Source organism: Epinephelus moara, chromosome 24, assembly GCF_006386435.1.
Source record: "Epinephelus moara isolate mb chromosome 24, YSFRI_EMoa_1.0, whole genome shotgun sequence".
Lineage (NCBI taxonomy): Eukaryota > Metazoa > Chordata > Actinopteri > Perciformes > Serranidae > Epinephelus > Epinephelus moara.
In genome coordinates this window covers 49,363,150-49,380,019 of record NC_065529.1, presented here as the reverse complement: position 1 = coordinate 49,380,019, position 16,870 = coordinate 49,363,150, and the positions used below count along the sequence as shown (strand labels likewise).

Here is a 16,870-nt window from a genome sequence, read left to right as displayed (position 1 = left end):
TTTATATATATATATATATATATATATATATATATATATATATATTTATATTTATATTTATGACTACATATTTTGCAAAGTAACAACAGCAGAGCTCTCCCGGTTGACCTCCGTCTCTGGTGAGCTCGGAGAACGGCGTTTGGTTTAAACTCAAAGGAAACCCATGTATGAGCAGGAGGGTCAAAGCTCAGGGCGACAGCTGTTGTACTCACTCAGAGTAAAAAGTATGCAGTTGGTAACACAGCTACAGCTACAAACAGGGAGGAACTGAAAACACAGGAGGAGGAAACACTGGGGAATTTTGCACGGCCAGTCGTAACAGTTGGAGTTGTTACAGGATCAACAACGTACGCTTTTACAATCGAAGAATGATATTTTTTATCATCTTTCAAACCGATATCAAGTAAACTGCACTAAGGATTTAAAAAAGGATGAAAGAACAAGCAGAAATTATTTTTACTGATCTTTATTTATTAATGATTACATTAGAATTTAGTGCCTATTTGTGTTTGGGAGGAAACCGGAGTACCTGGAGAGAACATGCAAACTCTACACAGAGGGAGAGAACCGATCACCAGTCCTTGCTCTGTGCGGCTCCAGTGCTAACCACTGTTCCAACGTGCCACCGTGCAGCCCTCTGAAACCATCTGTGAATAAGTAGAAGACGTTGTGTTGTGGAATTTGGAGAGAGAAAATACAAGCAAATTGCCAATTCCTCCTCACACTGCTGACAAATATGTTGAACCTTCACCATAATGCCCTGTGAGGTGTCCATTATAAGGAATGAATGGCTTTCGCGGAGGCGTCGAACAGGTCACACGTCCATGTCGGCCATTAATTCCTTTGTCTGGCATTATCCGTTTCTTATTTATAGCTTAACCTTTCATGTGTTGCTGGTTAAAATGATTTAACAGAATTGACACTACAGAAATACAGCAACAGTGAAAAGTGTGCCAGTGGCATGCCATGGTGTGATACTCACAGGCAGCTTGAAAGTCTGCACTTGGTCCAGCTGCAGTGACTTACAAAGACAGAAAACTCTTTAGGGGCGCTGGAAACTGAGCCAGGTGGGGACAGGTTTTTAGAAATGTGACCCAGGGTCACGTGGCTGATGGTGACGCGGTGGGACAGGGCAATCACTAGATGGCCATGTCCACCTGCAAAGGGCCAGCAGCGTCCTGGAACCGTATGTGAGTGACCCTGAGGGAAGAAGGAGTGTAAAAGAGTTTAGATGTTGTACTTATAAGCAACCATAATATCATATAGCCAATCCACATAGCCATGTGTTGAGTGTGTGTAGTTCCTACCTGAATAACAGTCCCCAGGTTCTTTGCTAGTCGCCACATACGAATCCCAAAACAAGTCAGAAATGTCCCTGATTCAGGGACGTTTCTGAGAACAGGTGGGATAAAACACTGGCCCCTGCACACAAAAAAAGTGAGACAGCAACCTCAAAGCAGCACGTGTGAATTACAGTCTGACAGATTAAAATGATCGGGGTGATTTAGATATCTGATTCAGCACTACTGTTATCATTTTCTACTTTCTATATTTTCTGATTAATTATGAAGGCCTCTTTAAGCAGTTGTTACCAAATGAGGTGTGTGTGCAGCCCCTCAGTCACACTGCCAGAGGAGTAGAGGACTGTGAAACCTGGCAACCCCAGTTTCACTTCTCTACCAACTAACTCCAGCAGAGGGAGCTGTGGTTGTGCAAGAATGTCCTGCAGGATGTCTGAGGGTGTGTTTGCTGACATCGTGTGCTGTGGGAAAAAAGCAATTCAGACTGGAACACTCAAAAGCCAAAGATTTAACTTCCAACTTGTTTAACAGTAAAAGCCCTGAAGTTTCCATCACAGAACAGAGCTGCAACTTGTTTGTTTCATTCTGGGGAGCTGGAGAAAAATCACACACAATTAATGCCACTTATTAAAGTAAACAACAACAACAACAAAAAAAAACATTCTTGCACAAAACAAACAGCAAAGAAAAATCTCAAGTAATTCTGTGAACACAGACTGAAATTAACCTCTTAAGTATAATTTAAAGGAGACACATGAACATGATCTCAGCTAGTTATGCTTTTTAACTTTTACACTCGATGACAGTATTTTAATATTTTGCTTTCTTCTTTAATTCCAATACATTTCACTGACTCTGACCTACAGCCTATTTCATGAACAGGTTCTTTGCTGATTGACTTTTACATGCTGAACAAGATCGATGTAGCATCATCTGGACCATCAACATTAAATGTGTCTTGTGTATCAACAAGTTCTAGCGCTCTGAGAGAGGGCGCTCTGCATGATGAGTATTTCTGCTTTTAGTATGGAAACAGATTTAGATTAAGATGCGTCCACTTTTACATGACATTGTGAATTTGGGACTTAAATAAATGTCTTTACCTTGTTACAGTTTATTTAAGTAAAGGACATGAAGGCCAACAGGGATGTGATGTGCAATAAAGTGTGTTTCATATGTTTTTACCTTCTCATAGTTACATTCTGTCTGACTTTCAGTATTTCACAACTTCACATTTTCAGACATTTTTATATGAAATTGTGCATTTTGATGCTCTTTTTGATGAAGTATTATTAATCGGCTGCTGCTAAACTGCTTTTATTGAATTTCTCTAAAAGTGTATTTTATTAATGTGAATCTTATTTTAAATTTTATTCATTTTGTTCAATACTGTTTTGTATTTTAATCCTTTATTGCAACCTTGTATTTTAATTCTTTACATGTTCTTTTTTGACATATAGCCAACATTCTGAACGACGCTGAAGTTAGCTTCCGATTCGGCACTTAAGGAGAAAGTTAAGGGGAAATTAACTTAACGTGCAGTGCGACTGTTTGTCCACTGATTGTGTTTTTTGTGACACGTCTTGATGTGAAAACATTTTAGACATTTTAGATAAGATATTAACTTTGCCTGACACCCACTATTGTATTTGTGAAACATTTATTTTATTTGTGAAAATGCTAAAGGGGAGATTTCACCGTTTTTGTTTTAGACCTCATAAGACCAGGTCCAGATCAAAAACCACTGTACCTAGACTTCTCAAATCTGGCCTGGATTATCCTACAGAGGCTAAACATTCATAAATAATAAATGTTTCACAAATACAATAGTGGGTGTCAGGCAAAGTTAATGTCTTACCTAAAATGTCTAAAATGTTTTCACATCAAGAAGTGTCACAAAAAACAGACAAACAGTCGCACTGCACATTAAGTCAATTTCCCCTTAACTTTCTCCTTAAGTGCTGAATCGGAAGTTAACTTCAGCTTCGTACATTCTGATGTAAATCACTTTGAGCTGCATTATATTCATCAGGTATAAAACATGGCATAAACATAAATTACTATATATTTATGCTGCTTTCATTCAAGCGTCATCCTCCGGCGCTGAAAAATGAAGCCAACACGGTGCCAAAAACTGCAGCTCCTCTAATGCCACCTGTGCTGAATAAATCTCAAGAAGGCAACAATTCAAATTAATAGTTAATTCACAATAGAACAGCCAGTACAGTACATGCTGAGAGGAGATTTAGTGCCATATATTGGCATATATATATATTGTGTGGAGAGTTAAACGCAGTTGTAGAATTACAACAATATCATTTTAATAAAGTCACTCTTGAACCTCCATATACCAGAGTGCTACTCAGCACTGAGGTCAGATCTCAAACCACCCTTCAGTGAAATCTTCCGATCGGTCCGTGAAGGCATCAGCAGGCAGCGGAGGGACGGTGTGGCTGCAGGAGGAGGCTGCAGGAGGAGACTGCAGGAGTGTCTCAGCTCAGCCCACATGTGTCCACTTTGTTTATAACGTGTGGAGCCTGCAGGTGAGCCGACACTGCGTCACGATCCGTCCTGCTTTATCAGCTGAAGTGGAATAACTGAGAGACCCACAAGATCCAGACTCAAACTTCTGCTCGGTGAGTTTCACAAAGTTTTATTGTGAAATGTTTGTGTGGAGGCGCCGCGTGATGCGCTGCCGCCGCGCACTGCCGCCGGATGAATGAGACCGTGGCTGGGAGAGAAAGTTCAGGACTTTGGTTTAAGTTCATCAGTGTGGCTGAAAGTTTGGGGACTGAAGTGTTGTGGACTGTTTCAGGCTTTATTAGTCTTTGCACTGATGAGCTTGGTGTTCAAAAGCAGCTCTAAAAATCTAATTTAATTTCTCTCAGATCATCCACACCTGATGATTGATTTTCACCAAGCTGAGTATTAAAGTCAGTGTGAAGCAACAGGTGATCACGTCCTTCATGATAAACTCATTTTGAGCATCAAACTGGTCTCACATTTAAATTAAACTCATTTTAACTTGAAATTATTAAAACATGTGAAAAGAAAACTCATCCTGCTGTGTGTGTCACTGAGAAGCTTTCAGGGTCCTTGTAGCAGATTTTGTGGTCATTGTAAAGATTCCTGAGTCACTGAAAGATTTTTTGAAGTTATTAACAGGGTTTTTTGGCATGAATTTTGGTCATTTAAAGGTTCCAGGGGGGTTTGTGCAGTCTTTTGGGATTATTAATGGAGCTCCAGTAGTTTTTGTGGTCATTAAACATGTTTCAAGGGTTCTTGGTCATTAGAAGTTTCCAGGAGTTTTGCAAGAGTTTATGTATCACTGAGAATATTACGGGGCTTCAGGTAGAAGTTTCGGTGGTTCCAGGAGTCCTTGAGAGAGTTTTTGTGGTCAGTGAAATGTTCCTTGTGGTGTTTGAGGTGATTTGTCATCATCAGGGGTTCTTTACTTTACTTAACCAAGAATGACTGCAGCCGTCATGTGTTATATTTTCATGACTATATGAACAGTGGTCACGACATACGGGAGCTGTTGGTACAAACATTTTTAGAAAGCATCCTTTGCTTCACGATTTGTGAGCCGGTGAAATTGAATGATGAGTCCAGTCAAAGAAAAGTGTCCTCAGGTGAACAGAGGGATGGCTGAGCTGTCCCTCACCTCCAAATAAACCTGAAGACAGCGTCCCTGTCTGCCTGTCAGTGTCTCTGCTGTGAGCAAACGTCCCCCAATTGTCCCGGCCTTTCCTGTTATGGAGTTCAACCCCCCCTCTGCTGTACAATCTGTGAGTGGGACTGCTGTTTCCTGCCCTGCGTGTGTGTGTGTGTGTGTGTGTGTGTGTGTGTGTGTGTGTGTGTGTGTTGAGATTGTTGTTTTCCTGGCTGCATTGTGTCTCCTCAAACGGTAGTGCTGCTCCTGTGATGATAATGGAGTGACTGATACACAGCCACCTGTAGGATGTGTGTGTGTGTGTGTGTGTGTGTGTGTGTGTGTGTGTGTGCATTTACTGCAGTAGTTGTACTTCACTTTAGTACTTTAATGTGTGCTGCTTTAAGCTTCTGCTTCATCACACTGCAGAGGGAAATATGTACTGTCTTTGATATTTAGTTTAATTTTCTTATAAGACGTGAAAAACATCTCCCACAGATGTGGAAACCTGTAAATCAGAAGAAGTAAAGTATGTCTTCTTTAGTGTTTAACCGCCTGAAAATAAGAATCATTGTATTTTCGTTACCTTAGAATGAGTTGTTAATATCTACATAGGTAGCATGTTTCTACAGTAGCCCAGAACAGACAAACCAAACACTGGCTCTAGATCGGGACATTTGTGTTTTCGGTGGGCATTCACAGTTAGAAGCTCATCCTCAAAGAGAGCATCAGGAAAACACAGTGAAACTGCTTAATTCAGTGTTTTTACTGGTTTAAATCACAGCGTCTGTTTGTTTTGGAGACGAAGAGACTTCTGCAGATATTTTGTTGACTTTTGTGCTTAAAAACCCAGAGTAATCTATAATTTTAACAACACATCCTCACTGTGACCTCGTCACATGTCCACGTTTGGTCATGGACTTTCCACGTCCACATATGGCGTCCAAGGTACCCTGGGTGTGTTGGTTGTTGACGTTCTGGGACGCCGTGTCAACTTCAGCCTGTTATATGCATTGTCTGTTTTCAAAATACACTTCTGTTTTCACAGGAAATGTACAGTTTGCATACAGTCTCTATCAAAATAAAAGCACTACGTCGGTACAACACTGCAAATTGGCATTTTTTTCCTCCAGCAACACATGCACTTGATTGGGTTTAGGAAAAAAGAACAGATTTTGGCTTTACAATCTTTCGGGAACACCGGCCTCTGTCGGGCACTGTTAAACAATAATGGCAGCCGGTCATGTAACATGCTGACATGAAAGGACGGCTTTTGTCGTCAGTGTCTGACACAGGAAGTCACTTACCAAGCACAGGTTTTTGATGACTTCGGAGTGAGAGACCAGGGTTGATTTTAAACGAGGACACAGTCCATGTCATTCGGTCACTGCCACCAGTCACTGGCCTCATATCTCCTGTCTGCATGCATCAGGGTTTTTGTTGTCTGCAAAAATGCTGTCATAAATTGACTTTTTATCCAGTTTTAAGCCACATTTTTACAATACACTTTTTATATCTTTTAGTTACGACTGCTAACTAGCTCGGCTCCAGCCCCTGTTGTGCCAAGCAGTGACGGAGAAATGCTGATTTTTAACCTGAAACTACTTCATTCAGTGATTTTGCTGGTTTACATTAAAAGGATCAGAGAGGGAGAGACCTCTGTGGATAATTCAGCTCCTGGTAAAAACCTCCCGAACAATCCCCATGAATGTGACACGCTGTTATTTAAAGTGTTTTGTCCATAAAATGTCGCAAAACAGTTAAAAATGCCTGTTATCATTTTCCGGAGTCGAAAAGCAGCTTCAAATCTCTCAGTCAAGATCCGAAAAAAAACCCAGAAAACAAAGAAGAGAACTCGTTTTACGTTATCATATTACTACTTTTGCTCCAGTTAAGGCTCTGAACACTTCTTCCATCCCTGGATTGGAGTATGTAACTTAGATTTACCAGAAAATGAAGCTTAATTTTGGTTGAAAAAGTAAAGTACTGAACTGAATCTAGGATCCTGTGGAAGCTACTGTATCTGTGTACGCACTGAGAGCTGAAGGAGCCTATTTGAGCTATTTGACTCCCTCTCAGTCAGAGTCCTCCAGTGGAGAGGGCTGTTACACCAGCTGCTGAGTCAAGTGTGTAAAAATGAGGGAAATCTAAGCCCCAACAGGAGGTGAGGAGCGCAGTGGAAGTCAGCACTTGACTGAGAAAGAAACAAAAAGCAGTCACACGGTCGTAAATGAGAAGTGACAGAAAGGAGGCTTTGGCCATCAGACACAGGGACACAGATAGACATCGCCCCGCACGCAGCAGGCTCTCTGCTCATGTTTTTAGAAGCCGAATCGAGCCGAGCAGGCACATCGCTCTGAGACTAGAATCAACAAATACAATACAACAGATAAAAAGTCTTATCTGATGGCTGCTGGCCAAAGAGAAGTGAAGTTCAAAGCTGCAGCACTTAAGACCTGCATCACTTTCATTCTGATTGGGTTTTTGTTTCAGTGACTCGACAGCCTTCAGGTTTTACTGGGGTTTTTGAGTGAACGTTTTGGCCTCGCCACGTAGGGGAATTACAAAACAAGATCTTGTCAGTGTACATTATAGCAACCATAGAGACTAAAGTTAGATGACAGTTTTACATTGTGATTTTATGCCAGTATTATTCAGGTCTAGGAGCATTCTTTGGACATGTTTACAGCACATCCAGAACATGTGTATCATTTGGGGGTTTTACTGCAGTTTGTGACACACGGCCTCTTTACAGACGGCTTTGTGTGTTGTACACAAACCAACTCACCAACAGTTTGAAGCTGTTAAAACTGCCATCATTGTATCCGACTCTGTGTACTCTGTTCATTAAGTCCATTAAAGTGTGTGACAGTGATCCGACAGTATTAAGCCCCGAGTCATTACCCGACAAGGCGCCTTCTTTTCATCATGTCTCTGTGTTAGTCATTCATGACGTGACATTGATCTGCAGTCTAATAACAGCCTCCTAATAATGTGTGCAATCACTTATTTCTCTGTGAGCTCTTTGTGAAAGCAAAGAACAGACATAAAAACACTTGAAGCATTAGCTGACGCCTGTGATGCAGGATGACAAATGCAAATACTCTCCAATCAGCTAGTTACCTGTCAGTCGGTAGAACTTCATGTTTACGTGTCTTGGCCAAATGAACCCAACTACAGGTGTGAAAGCACCCAAAGTTATATGTGGGAATACTGCAAGAGGCAGAGTCCTGTAACGTTATCCTCGCCACTGGCAGTCGTCATCTTTCTCAGCCCAGCTGCCAGTTACACCAGTAGAGACTGTCCCCTGGTGGCGTGTGCTGTGTACCCCAGCACATCACCTCTCCATGTTAGCGTAACAGAAAGAGGAGCATGTGTATTTTTGAAGATATTGAAAATCATACTTCTGGGATTTCTAAATACCCCAGTAGACGGTAATACCCTGACACCGTCCAAGCATGTGAAACAGTTGAATAAGAAGATGCCAAAAGAACCACAGAGATGATTTGATGTTGTGATGAAATCTGATTGACAAGACTAATGAGTGTTTTTCTTCTGAGACTTGATATTGTTGGAAGCTCACACATTACTCACTTGGCCAGATGAACACGTCACATGCAACAGCTGCCTTGATCCTTATCAGTGCACGTCTTGTCTGGGAAGTCCCGTCTCTTTCTGATGTCTAAAGTTTGGGGGCTACTTTTCAGACAAGACTTAAAAGTGCAACATGTGAAAAGGAATAAATTCACTCACACACACTTCATGACATAAAGAAAAGGTTAGTGTTTGCATGTGAGGCTCTCTCTTCATCCTCTTGTTCCTGTGATGTCTCGAGATGCATTCTAACTAAACATGAAGCAGATTTCCTCCTCGCTCTATGAGCATGAATACGATCCTCCAGACCTCTCTGATTTGTCTCTCGTCTCTGTACGAGTTGGAATCGAGCAGACGTGGTCACCGCCTCGAGCGCATTCTGCATCTGTATCTGTGTGTATGCACATTGTTGTTTTTCGGTCTGAACACAGTTTCAAACTCTCGCAGGTCGACTCAGCGTTGTGCATCTCCAGAGCCTTTCTGACAGGACTCATGTTGGTTGACAGACATGTTGGCTGGTGTGAGATTGAACCTGTGACCTGTCAGAAGAAAGTTTTTCTAACTTCTTGACATGAGCGTGTATTTTGCACAGCACGATATATTTCCTGTAGTCGGTCCAGAAGCTGTTGTTCTTCCTCAGTTTGATCCTGTATTCCGTTTCCCAAACGCATCTCTGAAATGTGCTTCTTATTCTCCGTGGATGGAAGGCGTGTCTTTTCTCTTTCATACAGGTTGTTTGTTCATTTGAAAGCAGGTCTGTTTCTCATTCTGTTTCATTCAGGGTTGGACCTCTCCATGTGTTGCTGCCCTGGCAGTGGGACAGTGAGAAGCTTCAGGCTCCCTGAGGCAAAAAATATTCACATCAACATTTTTTATTTTGGTAGAAGCAGTAAATCAGTCTCTGGCTTGTCAGGTTCTTTTCTTTCCATTGAGAGCATTTTTGAGAATAATATGTGCATTCATGAAACAAGCAGAGCGTTGTGCTTCTTATTTACACACAGGCACAGAGACACAGTGAAAAGCTCATTTTTAAGGTGTCCAAGAATCCCAAGGTGACATCTTTTGATAACTTGTTTTGCCCGACCAAAAGTCCAAAATTCAAAATATTCAACGTGGAATGATATAAAACAGAGAAAAGGAGCAAATCTGCACGTTTGAGAAGAACATTTTGCATTTTTCCTTAAACCTCGTCTGAATTAATCAGTTATTTTTTTATGTTAAGGAAAATCTTTCGATTTACTGGTCCATCTACGTCTCTAGTGACCGAAATAATGAGATCTTTGATGCAAGCGGCTGAAATGAGTTTCCTTCGTGGGGTGTCTGGGCTCAGCCTTTGACATGGGGTGAGCTGGAGGGAGCTCGGAGTAGAGCCGCTGCTCCTTCTGTCGAAAGGGATCAGTTGAGGTGGTTCGGGCATCTGATCAGGATCCTCCTGGGCGCCTCCTGTTAGAGGTGTTCTGGGCACGTCCAGCTGGTAGGAGGCCCCGGGGCAGACCCAGAACACACTGGAGGGATTATATTTCTCATCTGGTCTGGGAACACCTTGGGGTCCTCCAGGAGGAGCTGGAAAGTGTCGCTGGGCAGAGGGACGTCTGGGGTGCTTTGCTTGGCCTGCTGCCCCTGAGACCCGGCTTTAGACATGCGGATGAAAATGGATGGATAATTTTCTGTTCATCAACAAAGTGAACACTTTCCTATTGATGAATCTGCTGATTATATCTTCGGTTGTTGTCTCTATAAACTGTCAGAAGGAATGCCTGTTATAATTTCCCAAGATGACATCTTTAAATGTTTGTTTTTAGTCAGCAATCAAAAACTCAAAAATATTCAATGTACAGATGTATATGACAAAGACCAGCAGCAGTCCTCACAGTCAGTATAAGCGTTGAGACGAGCATATTTTTGGTATTTGAACGACTGAAACAATTATTAAAAGATATTAAAATTTACTGTTAAACACCAAGCAAATAGCATGTGAATTTGTGTGTGTGTGTGTGTGTGTGTGTGTGTGTGTGTGTGTGTGTGTGTGTGTGTGCTTGGATTGGCCCGGGCGGACTCTCTAATTTGTAACTGCAGTTGTGTGAAAACAAAACACAAATCTCTGTGAAGCTTTTATTTGACCTTTAACCCCCTCAGTTCATAAACATGTCATCGCGTCCGTGCGTCCCCGCTGCATGATAAACACTAATGGTGGCTGTTAGAGTGACTGAAGACTTCTGGGCTCTCTGAGGCTGCAGTGGGACAGACGCACAATGAGACTTTACATCATGGTTAATGGAGGAGCTGACAGCGAGCGTCGAGCCAGTAGAGGGGACGTGGCCGATTTCACAAAGTCACCTGTAAACTTTTTATATCCTCACTGGGCGAGTTTACATTAGCATGGGGAAACTGGACGCAAAACATCAGAGTGGTGATAAATGTTGAAGGAAATTCCCTCACAGATTCTTGGCATAACTTAAAGATGTAATAAATAAGGTTTTTATTACCTCATAGAATAGATTTACTGTAATATACTGTGTGTGTGGGGCTTTCTTTGGGTTATTGATCCATACAAGTGACTCTATGATTGACAAGTAAACATTTCCTGAAAATGAAAAACATTCAGATGCATGAATACATCTCACCTAAAGGGAAAAAAATCTAAAACAAAAACACTTAAACACTGGATTTCATCAGACGTTGGGTCCTGAACTGAAAACATCAACTAATTTCTACTCACCTGATTTCCACAGTTATTAATCATTACAGCAATTAATAATCTGAGTTCATGCCTCAAACACACACACGCACACACACACACACACGCACACACACACTCACACTGAGTCTTGGTGGCGTGATTCCCACAGATACCGACACTATATAACTGGCTGTTATATATGTAATGTATATCTGTCATTTGGGAACTAGATTGATGATAAAACAATATGAAGCCAGGTGTTACACCCTGATCCAGCTGCACACACACACACACACACACACACACACACACACACACACACACACACACACACACACACCAACCTAATGTCACCCTGTTGCTGCTCATGAATGAAATCAGACTTCCCGCCACGTTTATTAAACAGCCCCACGCCCATTAAATTAAATTATGTCAGTCCATTTCTGATATGGATTTACAGTTTGAGAAGCTATGACTCTCAGTTATGATTATTCCCAAAGCAAAATTAGAATAATTCCTTAAGGTGCCTTGATTGGGTTATGATTGCGATTGTCATCGCTATAGGAGGTGTAGCGTCTTGGGTGTTTCCCTTTTCATGTCATAGATATTTAAACATCTAACTTTTATGTAACAAGTTTTGAGAGAAATATATCCATTGAGTGTAGGGCTGCCCCCTTATGGTCCACCAAACTTTAGTCCGCTAGAAAGGTCATTTGTTGGCAAGATTTCATTGGTCAGAAAGAAACAAAACACAAAAACAATAGTGAAACTCTATCAGGAGCTGCACCTTGTCAAAATAAATCCAAACCTATATGACTGGACCATGTGTGACTTTAATGTGAAAGGACAGACACAGGAAGTGTCCACGCTCAGCAGTCAGACAGGAGTCAGGTTAATCTCCAGGGCTGGTACCTGCGGTTATTCCACAGGCTAGTTAATAACATGTCGGGCAGGAAATCCAAAGTGTGGGATCATTTTGAGAAGGTGAAGGACGAACCCAAGGTGATATGTAAACTCATCTTCATTGGTCGACTACAAACATGACGTATCATCTGAAACATGGAAGTAGCTACATGCCCATTAGCCCACAGCGTCATTAACAGGCGGCTCGCTCAGTGTGTGACGTGCACTTGGAGATAAAATATAGGCCTATATTAATGAAGGTTCATTAGTACGGTTTGTATTTCTCTGTAATGTAGCACAGTGTTAACAATGTTACTGATACTATTCTTTCTCACACCTTCAACTCAAACCACCAAAATATATCATTTCATCATTACATTCAAATCAGAAACATGCAGGAGACTAGTCCACTGATGGACCCTGATGAGGACTGATGGTCCACTGATGGACCCTGATGAGGACTGCTGGTCCACTGATGGACCCTGATGAGGACTGCTGGTCGACAGGAAAGTTCTTAGTCTTTTGTGAAACTGGGAGCACAATCAAAGATGTTGGGTTTACATTTTTGTTCCGTATAATTTACACACTCTCTAATGGACAAGTTAACACAGAAATGTTCCCCAAACATTTGTTTTTGAAGTACATTCTTTACGACTAAACCTACAGAGTATTTATTGTGGGAAAATTAATGCGCACAGATGCTCTTTTTCACCAGCCCTCTGCGTGACATTTACTCTCCTCCCTGCAGTTACTCCTGCACGCAGCAGCCCTGCATCGCTCCAGTGTTTTGTAGCTCCGCTGGGGAAATTTAAGGCTAAGTGTTTTGCTCAGTGACGGCACAGAAGGAGCTGATGAGGGAGAGGAAGCAGCTCCTCTGTTGCCCCCTCCCTGATTTTTCCCAGCTTGAAGTCAAGCTGTACAGTCACAAATTAATTCCACCAGCCACCCAGTAGTCGTCTGAATCGGAGGAGACGTCCCCGCCCTTTACCTTGTGGCTCCTGAGTGAATGATAGCAGGTGACGTTTTCAGAATTTCTCAGAATTTCATAATCCTGTTGCTGCCTATTGAGGCTGATCCCAGGGTTAACATCACAAAATAAAACATTCAAAGCCATGATTAAAAGGTCATATGTCCTGAAACCACAGCTAAACACACACACACACACACACACAAAATATGCAGGCACACCACACTGATGAAGAGCCCAGAATAACATCCTCTTCATCCTCCGTGAAAGCCTCAAGTATGATAGAATAAATACTTTCTTCTTCCTCCAACCCACAGTTATCCAGCTCTGGGACCCTCTCGTGTTTAGAGAGCTGCACACACACACACACACACACACACACACACACCTTTCTGAGTTTGAGAATTTCCCCACCTCTTAATGCTTCAGTGCCTGTACCACAAAGGACACAAAACACACAACACACCCCCCGAAGAAAGAGACACACACAGCAAGAGCGAGACAGTGAATTCATTAGCTCATGTTAAGATTTAATGTTATTCTACCAGTCCACCTCAACACTCACTACACTTACTGTCAGTCCACTCCCACAGGCCAGGGCTGGACTGCTGTGTGAGAGTGTGTGTGAGAGTGTGTGTCCTCCAGGCGATGTGCATTCACAGGCGTAAAATGGTCCTATTGTGGTTAATGGTCATTAGGATGCTCTGTGTGTGTTTTGCTGTTTTTCCTTCCTCTTCTGCTGTTTCCTGAGTGTGTGTTTGTGTTTGTGAAAGAAACAGAGAGCGAAAGACGTGAGAAAGAAGAGAGAACAAAGGTATCAAACTCAGCAAAGCAGTAACTCTAATAATAATTATCATGTTTATTGTGTTTGTGTCGACACAAATACTCTGTAAACACATCGACCAAGTTGTCAAACTACTCCTGTAACCCTAAAGATATACTGTGCAGGATTTCTAAAAAGCAGTGTATAGACTCCAGAGTTGCACCTGATTGTTCTGGACTGACAGCTGATACCAGTGCCTTTCTGTTGATGTTGTTCATTTTGCTTTGTTGGTGGTATTTATTCCCCCTAAAATCAGTCAGTCCTTCATTTCATTGATCTTTTTAGATCAAAATATTTTTTTAAATTGCTGCTTCAAAACCCTTTTTACTGTATTTAATTTATCATAATTCCCTCTCTTATGTCTACTTTATATTGCTGTGAAAACTTCAACAAGTTTCTCCTTCAAACAGACTTATTCAAGTTTCTAACCGAAAACATTTTACAAGATTACATTTGAACACATCATGAATACATGTTATGATCAAGCGGCAACCTCCAGGGATGACGAGTGAAGTCAATGCGGAAGTGCCAAAAACTGCAGTTCGTTGAATGGCCACTTGAGGCAGGCTCCAAAAGCGAGTCAATCCCCACAGACCCCCATGTTAAAATGCTCAACTTTACAGCAGAAATAAACATGTTTACAGCCTGGTACAAAACACGGATTTGCTCTCTATAGCTAATTTCCCCTTTTATGAAAACTGTACGGGGGGTGAATTTTTTTATAACTCATCCGTTTAAATTTTATTAAGGCTTAAAGTTGCGCATAATTAAGGACGTGGTCACTTTGGGTGACAGGTGGCGCCATTACGGGTGGCTAACTAGCCGCTGGCTGTCTGCTTGGCGTCATCTCAGCTAATTCGCAAGTCATTGAACCTGACCTCTCAGCCGTGTTTGTGCCTTTTGGATATTTTGTTTCGTGAGGGAGCTGGCACCAAGCAGGAGCATGAGCGGGAGCAGCCAACACCACAGGGCTAGCCAAAGTAGCATAGCTTGTTAACCTTAGCTAACTTAGCAGCTTCGAGCGAGGTGGGCGTGTTTAAGCAACCAGGCTTCATTTGGCCCGCCTCTTTGCCCATTTTTGATTGGCCGGGAGTTGGGCAGAGTCAGGCACTGCCAAGATGGCGACGGCCAGAGCCGACTACTTTGAGCTTCAAACCCGCTCCTCAGAAACCAATGGGTGACGTCACGGTGACTACGTCCATCTTTGTATACAGTCTATGGTAATGATTTGCTTTCGTGTAATACTCATTTTTCCTGAATAGAGCTTGAACGCCTCATAATGTAACTCAGTGCAACCTCCGTCAGCAGTTAGCTTCAGCCACCTGCTGATTACAGCAAACGGTAATTAGCTCTCCTCCTTGTGATGTCAACACGGATTCGTTGTTCACACTATTCTCAGGGAATCAATACGGTGCGACCTCTGGTGTGTTCATATTGAGTTCACTGTGTCAGTTCATCCTGACAGTATCCCGAACAAGTTTTCTATTTTTCCTGGGACAACAGGACATCATTAGTCTCGAGCCCTGCTTTTTAGCACGTGTAAAATTGATGTGACACAACAGAAAAACATCGGCCACTGCCATAAATGTCATCTCATTCACTGCCAACAATGTATATACCGACCAATACCGATGTTGAGCTGATAAATCGGAGCATCCCCTCATGCCAGAGTAATCCCTCTTCATCACCACTTATGACCCTGTGCAGCGGTGTATTGTTCTGCAGAGACTCTGCCCTCTAACTGTGTTTTTGTTTCTCAGGATGTTTATGGGCATGTACCCCCACAGCGCTCAGGTGAGGTCGGGCTTTTATAAGAAGGTAGTAAATAGGTGTCAGACTGTAAGCAGCACGCATCCAAGAGACTCACCGCAAAAAAACCCCTGCAGCTATAGTGAATCTGGTGTGGGTTTACACTTTCACCTTCACTAGTGAACGTCTTTACAAACAGTGACCCAGAATCCTGCACAGTATACCTTTAAGTGAGTTAAATGCACTGGGCACTGTGACCTGTTGAAAGTTTTACGAGTCTTTGATAGTTCATGAACTGATCCTGAAGATATAAAGCTCTGATTTCATTTTGCTGTCATGTTGTTAGTTTTTTAATATTGGTCTCAGCCAACATTATGATGTAATAACTGTAACTGCTCGCAGCAGAAGCAGAGACAGAGATGGAGTAAGAAAAAACTGAGCAAGTACAACTTTATTATTTCAGCAAGTTTCAGTCCAAGGGTAACACCATGTGTTGAGCAGAGAGTATTAAAAGCATTTCCAGTGACTGACTGACTGACTGACTGACACACAGACAGAGAGCAGACCACCCAGTCAGGCTGACATCAGTGTCTCTGTCCCAGAGGACGTGACAGTGGAGCAGCACAGGGTTTATATCTCAGCTGCCTGTGAGACAGCCGGGTCACTGCAGAGGATGTTCTGCCTTAAAGCGAAGGTCAGGACCCAGTGTGGGTCACTGGCCTGGTTCTAGCGGAGGCCCCTGCATGACAACAATGGAGGAGATTAACTCTGAGATGTTGGCCCTGAGAAAAAGTGCTGTCGGGTCCCACAAGGTGACCGACTGAGAAAAACAAACTGTGTTGTGTTTTTAAAGAATAGGAAGTACTTCATGATAACAGCTCTGCAGGCTGCATCATTTCTACAATGCTTTTGAATTAAGGTTTCAGTCATGTCGGCAGCATGGCTCTATGGCAGTGTAAAGACGGGACTTTGTAGCAGCTCTACAGCACAGTCTCTGTAAAAAGGGTTAAAATGTTTGAAAATGGACACTACACCCATAAATCAACACATCCTCAGTGTGACCTCGTCACATGTCCACGTTTGGTCATGGACTCTCCACGTCCACATATGACGTCCAAGGTACCCTGGGTGTGTTGGTTGTTGACGTTCTGGGATGCCGTGTCAACTTCAGCCTGTTACATGCATTGTCTGTTTTCAAAAT

At 42.4% G+C, this 16,870-nt stretch overlaps 1 protein-coding gene across 1 annotated transcript in view; it reads left to right on the top strand.

The window, feature by feature from the left end:
• Nucleotides 1–3,707: 3,707 nt before the first annotated feature.
• The window catches only part of si:dkey-49n23.1 (semaphorin-3D), a 138,681-nt gene continuing 125,518 nt past the window's right edge, over nt 3,708–16,870 (top strand). Inside the window, exon 1 of the mRNA XM_050037669.1 lies at nt 3,708–3,937. The gene's annotated coding sequence lies outside the window, so the exon portion shown is untranslated. The remainder of the gene's footprint in view (nt 3,938–16,870) is intronic.